The sequence below is a fragment of the Bidens hawaiensis genome, unplaced genomic scaffold (assembly GCF_021521415.1).
Source record: "Bidens hawaiensis isolate Kalapana, Puna unplaced genomic scaffold, B.hawaiensis_p1.1 tig00018812_1, whole genome shotgun sequence".
Lineage (NCBI taxonomy): Eukaryota > Viridiplantae > Streptophyta > Magnoliopsida > Asterales > Asteraceae > Bidens > Bidens hawaiensis.
The window spans coordinates 358,450-368,598 of record NW_027492858.1 but is presented as its reverse complement, the minus strand read 5'-3'; the positions used below and the strand labels follow the sequence as shown (position 1 = coordinate 368,598).

General features: G+C 37.4%; 1 pseudogene; it reads right to left on the bottom strand.

The window, feature by feature from the left end:
• Positions 1-8,233: 8,233 nt before the first annotated feature.
• LOC143557113 (small nucleolar RNA R71) lies at positions 8,234-8,334 on the bottom strand (annotated as a pseudogene).
• Positions 8,335-10,149: the final 1,815 nt, after the last annotated feature.

Below are 10,149 nucleotides of genomic sequence, written 5' to 3'. Positions count from 1 at the left end.
AGCATATTCATAAATAACGAGTAATTAACAATAAGCGCGCAAACATGAGATTTCTCTCATGCGCGAGAAGGGACTCTTAGGTATTCTAGGCCGTTACGTCTAACCACCTATCCTAAAGTTAACGAGCTCTGATACCAATCTGTAACACCCCGACCAAAGGCGGATTATACATCGGGGCGCCACATATTGTTTCATTACTCGTGACACTATTGGGTGTCAATATTTAATAAATACGTTCATTCGCGCACGCGCAGGGTAAACACAAGATAACATAAATCATCATAAATCAATATATTATAAATCATAATATTCGAACAGCAATAACTTGTCTTGATACATTTTTAATCTAGGTCCAAAATAAAGAAAACTTCCTAGGTTATCTCGAGCTCCAAAACAGCTACTGCAAACCTGAACATGTGTTAAAATAAACGTCAAACACTTGCGTGTTGGTGAGAAATCAAGTTTAATACAATACATAGATAACAATAAAATCTGCGCGCAACATGTGTATGTCTGGTTTTCAACAAGGGTGTAATCTGATCGGGACCAACTCTAAGATTCATAAGACTGCCAGTGCTCACAATTGAGCTCACAAACAAGACTAACTGTGCATGTGTAAACAAAAGAGAAAATCATAAACGATAGTTCTCCCGTGTTCATCTAATGGTACCATGAAAACTGCGGAATAGACCGACAAGACGGTTAATGATCCACACATACAAATAAACAGCCAAGTCTACGTCCTCAACACATGGGATACTGCGCGACTAAAGTTCATAAACAAGTTTAAGACTCTAAGTTTGTATGAACACATGAACATCCCAAAACATTAAAAGCAAAAAGGGATTAGGTACGAGATTACTCACATGATAAACGATGCGGTGTAAGATAAAGCAAGAACCAACTTTAAACAAGCACAAGTTAACCTATAAATAAGATTATTGTTTTAATGATTGGTTTTAAGTCTTGATTATAAGTTAGCATAATTAATAAGTATATATTACCGGAAAAGCAGGGCAGAACAGGGAGGAAGACGGAGGCAAGAGAGGGAGGCGGCAGAGAGCAAGGAAAACAGGAGAGAGTAAGTGTAGTGTGTGAAGTGTTAAGAAAATAGTACTATATATAGGCAAACCCTAGGGGACACAAACCCTAGAAAAAAAAAGGGAAAAGATCTCAAAAAGTAAAAGAAAAGATATCAACAGTAAAAAGTTCTGAAAAGCATAGATATCAAAAGATATGGTAGCAGGGAAAAAGAGAAAAAGGCTGACAGGATTCAGAAAAAGGCATGGGAGAGGACAGATAAAGTACTGGTCAAGCATGGCAAAAGCAGATTCTTAAAAGATTATGTCAGTCACTTTTTCTGTCAACCAATGGGGTTGGTGCGCATGCTGCGCCGAAAGTAACTTTTCAGACATAAAGCAGATTAGGTCAGCAGCTCAAAAGATAAGACAACACAAAAGCAAACGGCTAGATTAAACAGAAGAAAACTCAAAGGGTTTAGCGCGAGAAGGCTAAGGCGCGAAGGCAGACACAGAAGGTCAAGAGAGCGCGAGCGCGAAGGCAGACAGAACTAACCTTAACGCGTCGCGGAAAGAACTACATTTCTAAGCGCACCGCGGGAAGAATCACATTTCTTAGCGCGCCGCGGGAGGAACTAAAATTCCTAGCGCGCCGCGGGAAGAACTATAATTCTTCGCGCGTCGAGGGATGAACTACGATTCTTAGCGCGCTGCGAGAAGAACTACAAATCCTTAGCGCGTCGCGGGAAGAACTTCCGTCCTTCGCGCACTGCGAGAAGAATTACAATTCTTAACGCGCTGCGAGAAGAGTTCGTCTCGCGTATCGCTGAAACAGGTGGTCTTCACGCAGGATTCCTTGTAAGGGAGTCTGGCGCGTGGAGCTGCGCAGACAACCTTAGGCGGGAAGGAACAAAGGACAAGCAAAGAGTTAGAAGAAAAAGAGGGAAACAAGGCGTAAGGGCGGGACGGCGACAAGAGGGAAAAGAAGGCGGAAAGAGAGAAGGAGAGGGACGGGACGGCGGAAAGAAAGAGAGAGAAAGAGGCGGGAAGGAAAACATTATTATTATTAAAAGTAAAATATAAGTATAAATAAATATTAAATCATAAAAGAAAGAGATCGGGTCAGAGAAACGGGTACCTGGGTCGGGTCGGATCGGGGCAGATGTCACACCACACCCCTCAGCCTAATATATAACCACTACGTCTCTTACTATAGAGGCGTTGGGTTATTCAAATTGTATGCGTAGTGATTCTAAACTCATGTAATTACAATTATTAATAGTGTTTGTTTGAATTAGTTAAGCAATTAAAATTAAAAAAAATGGAAAGATGTGATAGACGTATGTAATTAATTACAAAGCTTGCAAAATGGGCAACACCGTCATGAAGGAACGCTGGGAAGAAAAAAAAAGCTAAAAACGCCCATCTGTAGCTATGTTGGGGGTGTTTTGAAGGATAAAACTGGCGAGCAACGTCCCATTATGGATACTCTAATGGCTATTGAGGAAAAGATATCGATTAATTTCGACAATTGATATTGATTCATTTATCAAAATAATATCTAACATCAATATGATTCAACTGATATTTAATGCTTATTTAATCACACATATATTAGGTGGATGGGCTCATCTGGGTGTGTTTTGGGTTAAACCTAATCAAACCTGAAATTTGGTTGTTTGATTTTAAACCATCCATATTCATAACACAACTTCTTAATTAAAAAAACATAAAAAGAAAGAAAAACTAATTTTTCTATTTTTCACTTGCACAACTCAACTGAATTCAAATTATATAAGTAAAAAAGTCATATTATATGTAAGATAAATTGTTAAAAAACCAAAAAAATGATGACCAAAAAAATGATGTCACGCGTTAAAATAATAAAATTAAAAATCTGTTGACCTTAAGTTGTTACACCAACCGGGTTGTAGAGGAAACACTTTTTTCTTTGTTTTTTATTTAATCAATTTTGAAAATCGACTCAAATGAAGGGTTGACAGCGTAGATGTGACGAGTGGATTGTAGAGCCACCCTTAAGTGTAGTAATTCTAGTTAAATCACGTGCTTTTATTTTTAATTTCAAGGACTTGGACTACTACACTATGTTGTGTGAATTGCAGGTTCGAAGAGCTAAAGGACGGCGTTACGAGAACATTGGCGAAAACGGAGCTAGAATGGGAAAATTATGAAGAAAACAAGAAAACCGAAAATCAGCCCCACAGTAGCCCACGGTCCACCTGAAGCAAATTTGGCAGAACCCACCGTACCGTGGGAGAAAGAGGCAACCATGGCCTGGACCGTGGCCCACGGTCTTGACCGTGGACCACGATCCGATCGTAATAGCTGATTTGCTTTTGTTAATGGGCCGTTTTGGCAAAACTTTGCATTATCTTTTCATCAAGAAACATTGGGAGACGAATTGAGAGAGTGAAGAACAATATCTTGGGATTGGTAATCATTATTTGGTGCATTTTAATTCGTTTGATGTTGCATACAATTGATATTATGATGATTTCTCAAACCATGAGTGGCTAGTTCCTCTTGTTATTTCTCTTGGATGCAAGGTTAATTACAAAACACTTTTGTTTCTTGTTCTTGCACGTGGATTGATTATCTAATTGTGATGTTAATATAATTATGATGTTTGTTTGATTGTTTGTAACTTGTCCATACTGTTTCAATCTAGTTTCGTTCTATACGTTCTTGGTGTCCCTGACAATTAAGATTTAGTAGAAGAAATTAGGGTTAACAACATATTGATTGATTAACAAGTAACAACCTCGCGTTCTAGTAATCCGAGTACTTAGTTCTTGATCAATCACAAACAATTACATTTACACAAAATAAATATATTATGATTTATCCATTGAACTTAAACAAGAGTGTTGCGTGTTAACCCGAATTTCAAGAGAAATACTTGCTCGATCAATTGCTTATAACTTTTGTGTTAGTTAATTTAGTTCTTAAAATCAAATCAAAAATCAATTTGAAAATTACTTTTGTCTTTTACTTTTTAATATTAGTTGAATTGTTTAAGCTACTTATTAACACATTTTCCACAAACTCCTCGTGTTCGATACCCGTTTACCGCTATCTATTTAGTAGTATTTGGTTTATTTTTGCGTGAGTCTTCGACCTCACGTCAAATTTTGGCGCCGTTGCCGGGGAGTAGTGCGCAACGTGTGTTATCTTTGTAGTTTTTGTTTAATTGTTATTGTCAGTTTTACACTGGTTGTGCTAGTGTGCTGGTACTTATAGGTATATACATACACGACGCTCTCGGTCTTCATCACCGTTAGCGTTTGATCCTAAAATCGAGAGAACCTTTCGTCAGAATCGGATTCTTCAAAGGGAGAACAAGATTATTGGGTCACCAAGCACAAAAAGTCGAACAGCTGACGCCACAATCATGACTTTGGAACAAACTGTACCGCCAATGCCACCACCCATCCATCCACAAAACTCATCATCCACTGAACCCATTACCACTATAGGTCCTACAAGCGAGTCTACTTCAACAGTGTTTAGCTTTCAATCACCAATTAAGTTTTATGCCTACTCAAGGGCAATCATCAAATTTGTAACATTCATTACTTTTGAAAACCCGAAAACCCGACCCATTTTTGAATTTTCGATTTTGTTAATATATATATATGTGTGTGTGTGTGTGTGTGTGTGTATGTATGTATATATACATATATATGTATATATATTCTACTGTTATTAATTAATTTTCGTTACACATTTTCCACGCAACAATCACCATTTTGGTCTTTATTTATTCGTATTCGTTAAACTGAGCCATCTCGTCGTTTAATTGTATTTATGTTTGACGTTCATCGTTAATATAATACTCACGAGGATTTACTTTAGTGTTCGTTCTTTAAATTATTCATTTTATTCAATTAACAAAACTCCAAAGTATAAGGACTTATTAATGTTAAACGAGTTGCAAGCTTTTCGGGTATATCTTTGATAACGTCCAAGCTTTTACTACGTTTATAACACATTCCAAAGTTCGAGGATTAATTTGGTACTTATACTTTAACTTTTAATTAAAGATATCTTGAAACATGAGGGGTTATTAACGTAATTATATTTTATATTTCCGTTTTAAAAGGACTATGAAAGATCAGGGACTGATATTGTGAAAAACATTTAAACTTTCATTCCCAGCCATACCAGTAACGTTTTTCTGGCCGATATATTTTCCGGCGAAGCTTTGAAGTCCGGCGACCCAATTTAACCCCAAAACGCATGTATTAATCCAATTAAAAACCATAAAACTTGTAAACTATAACGGTAAGCCTTTATTGTCAATAACGCGTTATAACACCGAATGCTAAGCGAATTAATCCCGTAATATCCGCCGTAACCGCCGCCGGAATAAACGAAATTCATTTAGGGTCTGCCATTGTTGAACACTCCAATTATAAGTATAAATAGGACCCTATTGTTCATCTAAACTTACTCACACCATCTTTACCCACTGAATACTCTCTAGAGCTTATAATCAATCCGACATAGTTTGTTTTCCGACGAGTTCGTGTTCTCCATCAAAATGACGTCTTAACGGGTAATCTTTATATTGTTTTCATTTAGTTTTGGCCGACAATTAAAACCCCTAACATAGTCTAAGCAAACAAGTAACAGATTAAACAAATTGCAAACCTAGGGTTTATGTAGGAAGAAGATGACTTGAACTAATATATTTATATTAATTTTTCATCTTTAAATCAAATGGTTTCTGTAGCTCAGTTGGTTAGTATTCGTAATTGTCAACAAAAGGACCCGGGTTCGAAACCCAGGCCAGGTACCTGTTTTACTATTTTTTTTACAGCTTTTATTAAATAGAATTAATTAAATGAATTGTTTTAAAAATCATAATAGGTCAAAGATAATTATTTTTTTAACTTAAATAAATTTTTTATATAAATTTTAATTTATGACTTTCAACTAAAACCTAACTTCCACACTCGTTAAAAACTAATTTGTAGCCCCTTAACCTAACCTGTTAAACCCGTTCGTTAACTTTAAACCCGTTAATATAATAATATTATATCATTCGTTAATCTTTATAATACACCTATGTATTCGTATCCATAAATATTATAGTTTGCTTATTAATAATTAAATTATTAATATGTAAATAATATATTTCGTTAGAATCATTAGAACTAATTTATGTTTCCGCTACTTTAATAATTTGATGATTATAATTCGTTACACCGTTAAAATAAGTTTATTCCGATACTTACATTAATTCACTTAGATTCAATTCGTTAGTGTATAATTCGTAAGCTTAAACCATTAAACTTATAATTCGTAAACATTAACTCGTTAGCTTTAAATTCGTTAACTATAATTCGTTAGCTTTAATCAAATAATAGTTATTCGAGATAAAATCCCAATTTAAAATCCGTACCTCGAAATTATCGTAACTTTCATATTAATGTTAAAGTTATAATATTAAAATAATATAAATCGTTAAAACCCGTCTAAGCTTTAAAAAAAATTGTTATTATAATATAAAAATGCCATGAAATACGAATAATGCTTAATCCTATAATTTAATTACAACCTTATCAATTCCGTTAGTTAGATTTTATTTTGTTTCAATTATAGTTTGAGAAGTTCGGTTGCTTCGGTCTGGTTATCATGCTTACGGTTTTATTACAAGTTTATCGTCGATTTTAAGGTGAGTTTCTCACACCCTCTTTTTAAACGTTTTCATATTTTGGGGGTAGTATATGTATCCTATCAAACCTCAATATTTACAATTTTTCTAACAAACTACAATTCATATCATGGACTTGTGTGATTACTTGCTTATATGTTATATACATGGATTTCAAGTGGTTGCCTCAATAAGTATGATCATACGCCCCCTTTGCACTCAGGTCCATTTGTATCGAGTGGAAAAGGGACCTCGTATCTGAGTACATTGGTATCCCCAACTGGAAAGGACCTTTGTTTGTTCTTTACACTCAGGTCCATTGCATCGAGTGTAAAGAACCCTTGTGTGCTCATTTCACAAGCATCATCGAATTGTATGATTTTTACGTATTATCAAACTGTGGGATTCTCACCAGCTATGTTCATAGCTGATTTTATTTTATACATATGCTACAGGCATAGAGATACGAGGATGAAGGTTAGAAGACACATAGCATACTTATAGGATATTCAAAGAACAACTTATCGTTTTGTTTAATTATTTGTTTACAATTTGTATTATTTGATAAACTTGTGTTACATGATTATTTAAATGAAATAATGTTATTATGGTCACCTAATAGTGTCACGTGTGTTTGAGCAATCTGTACGTCACACTCAGGCGTTTCCGCTTTAGCCAAGGTGTTACAAAATTCATCACAACAATCACCTTTCAACTCTCAACAATACCCACTTTACAATCAACAACAGTTCACATTTCACCAAGACCCATCCATAACCCATATTTCACCGGGTCAGAGATCGGGCCCGCAATTGTTTTGTGGGCCACGTTTTGGCAATAATAATGAAAGGTATGAAGAGTTTGAAGAAGGATATGCAAGTGGAGTTGATGGAAATCAATTGAGGGCGCAAGGGCAGTTTGAGTATGTACCCGAACAACAACCACAACAGCAACAAGTACAACAATGGGGTGGGCCGAATGTTAATTAAATACAACAACCACAACCATTGCAACAAGTTCCTCAACAACCCCAATATCAACAATTTCAATTTCAACAACAAAATCCCCAACCGCAATTTCAACAAAATGCACAACAAAGGCCCGTTTACCGACAAATGGGCCAACCGAGAGTGCCATTGGGGGTAGCAAGACTGCACGAGAAATGGTTGGGGGGATTGAAGCTCACTTTAGACCGGTCATCACCAATAACCCATCTCTGGTGGTTATTCCTCAAAATCAAAATGGAAGAACGTTTGAGGTTAGAACTAATGCACTCCAAAGTTTACCAAAGTACAAGAGTTTTGCAACGGAAGAACCCTATTTTCACTTGGAGGCATATGAGTCTATTTGTAACACGATCGGGGGTCAAGGTTTTTCACCGGATGAAGTTAAGTTGGTTTTATTCCAATTTTCGTTAGAAGATAAGGCAAAGGGATGGTTCTATGCTTTGCCTTCCGCATCAATTTACACTTGGGCCGAGATACAACAAAGGTTTTTAGAAGAGTTTTACACAGCCCAAAAGACTAACGATGCGAGACGAAGTTTGAGAAGCTTCCAACAACAATCGGGTGAAATGTTTCATGAAGCATTTGAGCGATTCAACATGATGATCAAGAATTGTCCTCATCATGGTATAGCTCTTTGGGAGTTGCTAAATGTTTTTCATGAGGGGTTGAATGCGGAAGATGAGAGGGATTTGATGTCAATCACAAATGGTACTTTCGGTACCAATTATGAATAAGATGATTGGGCATTCTTGGAGCAAATGTCGGTCACATCAAAAAGAAGGGCTCAAACCGAAAGGAGAGCAAGGCCGACAATTGGAAGACCGCAAGTCCATGCCGTAGAAGATGTAGGAGTACAAACCACTAACCAAAGAGTTGATGTTTGTACGAATTGCAATGAGTTGGGTCATTCAGCGGATGTGTGTACGGTGGGAAAAGTATAAGTGGATGAGGTGAATGCACTTCAAGGTAAAGGGGGAGGTGGTCGAAATTATAACATGAATTCAAACACTTACCACCCCAGGTTGAAAAATCATCCCAATTTTCGTTATGGGAATCCGGCTACTCAATCCAATACGAATTTCCAAGGGAATCAAGGAAATTATGTTCCATGCCAACAATACAACAATCAAGGCTTTCAAAGTCAATTTCAACAAATGGGAAGTGGTTAATGTGACATCTGACCCGATCCGACCCGACCCAGGTACCCGTTTCCCTTACCCGATCTCTTTCTTTTATGATTTAATATTTATTTATACTTATACTTTACTTTTAATAATAATAATATACTTTTCCTTCCCGCCTCTTTCTCTCTCTTTCTTTCCGCCGTCCCGTCCCTCTCCTTCTCTCTTTCCGCCTTCTTTTCCCTCTTGTCGCCGTCCCGCCCTTACGCCTTGTTTCCCTCTTTTTCTTCTAACTCTTTGCTTGTCCTTTGTTCCTTCCCGCCTAAGGTTGTCTGCGCAGCTCCACGTGCCAGATCCCTTACAAGGAATCCTGCGTGAAGACCACCTGTTTCAGCGATACGCGAGACGAACTCTTCTCGCAGCGCGCTAAGAATTGTAATTCTTCTCGCAGCGCGCGAAGGACGGTAGTTCTTCCCGCGACGCGCTAAGGATTTGTAGTTCTTCTCGCAGCGCGCTAAGAATCGTAGTTCATCCCTCGACGCGCGAAGAATTATAGTTCTTCCCGCGGCGCGCTAGGAATTTTAGTTCCTCCCGCGGCGCGCTAAGAAATGTGACTCTTCTCGCGGCGCGCTTAGAAATGGTAGTTCTTTCCGCAACGCGTTAAGGTTAGTTCTGTCTGCCTTCGCGCTCGCGCTCTCTTGACCTTTTGTGTCAGCCTTCTCGCGCTAAACCCCTTTGAGTTTTCTTCTGTTTAAGCTAGCCGTTGCTTTTGAGTTGTCTTATCTTTTGAGCTGTTGACCTAATCTGCTTTATGTCTGAAAAGTTACTTTCGGCGCAGCATGCGCACCAACCCCATTGGTTGACAGATAAAGTGACTGACATAATCTTTTGAGATCTGCTTTTGCCATGCTTGACCTGTACCTTTATCTGACCCGCCCATGCTTTTTTTACTGTTCCCTGACAGCTTTATCTTGCCCCCTGCAGCTGCCATATCTTTTGATATCTTTTGCTTTTTGAGATCTTTTCCCCTTTTTCTAGGGATTGTGTTCCCTAGGGTTTCTCTATAAATAATAATGTTATTTTTTCTTAACACTACACACACAAACACTTATTATCTCTCTTCCTTTGCTCTCTGCCGATTGTCCTTCTGCCGCCTCCTCTCTTGCCTCCGTTTTCTCCTCTCCTCTACCCTGCTTTTTCCGGTAATATATTATATATATAATTTACTTATTAATTATGCAAACTTATAATCAAGACTTGAAACAAATCATTAAAACAATAATCTTATTTATAGGTTAACTTGTGCTTGTTTAAAGTTGGTT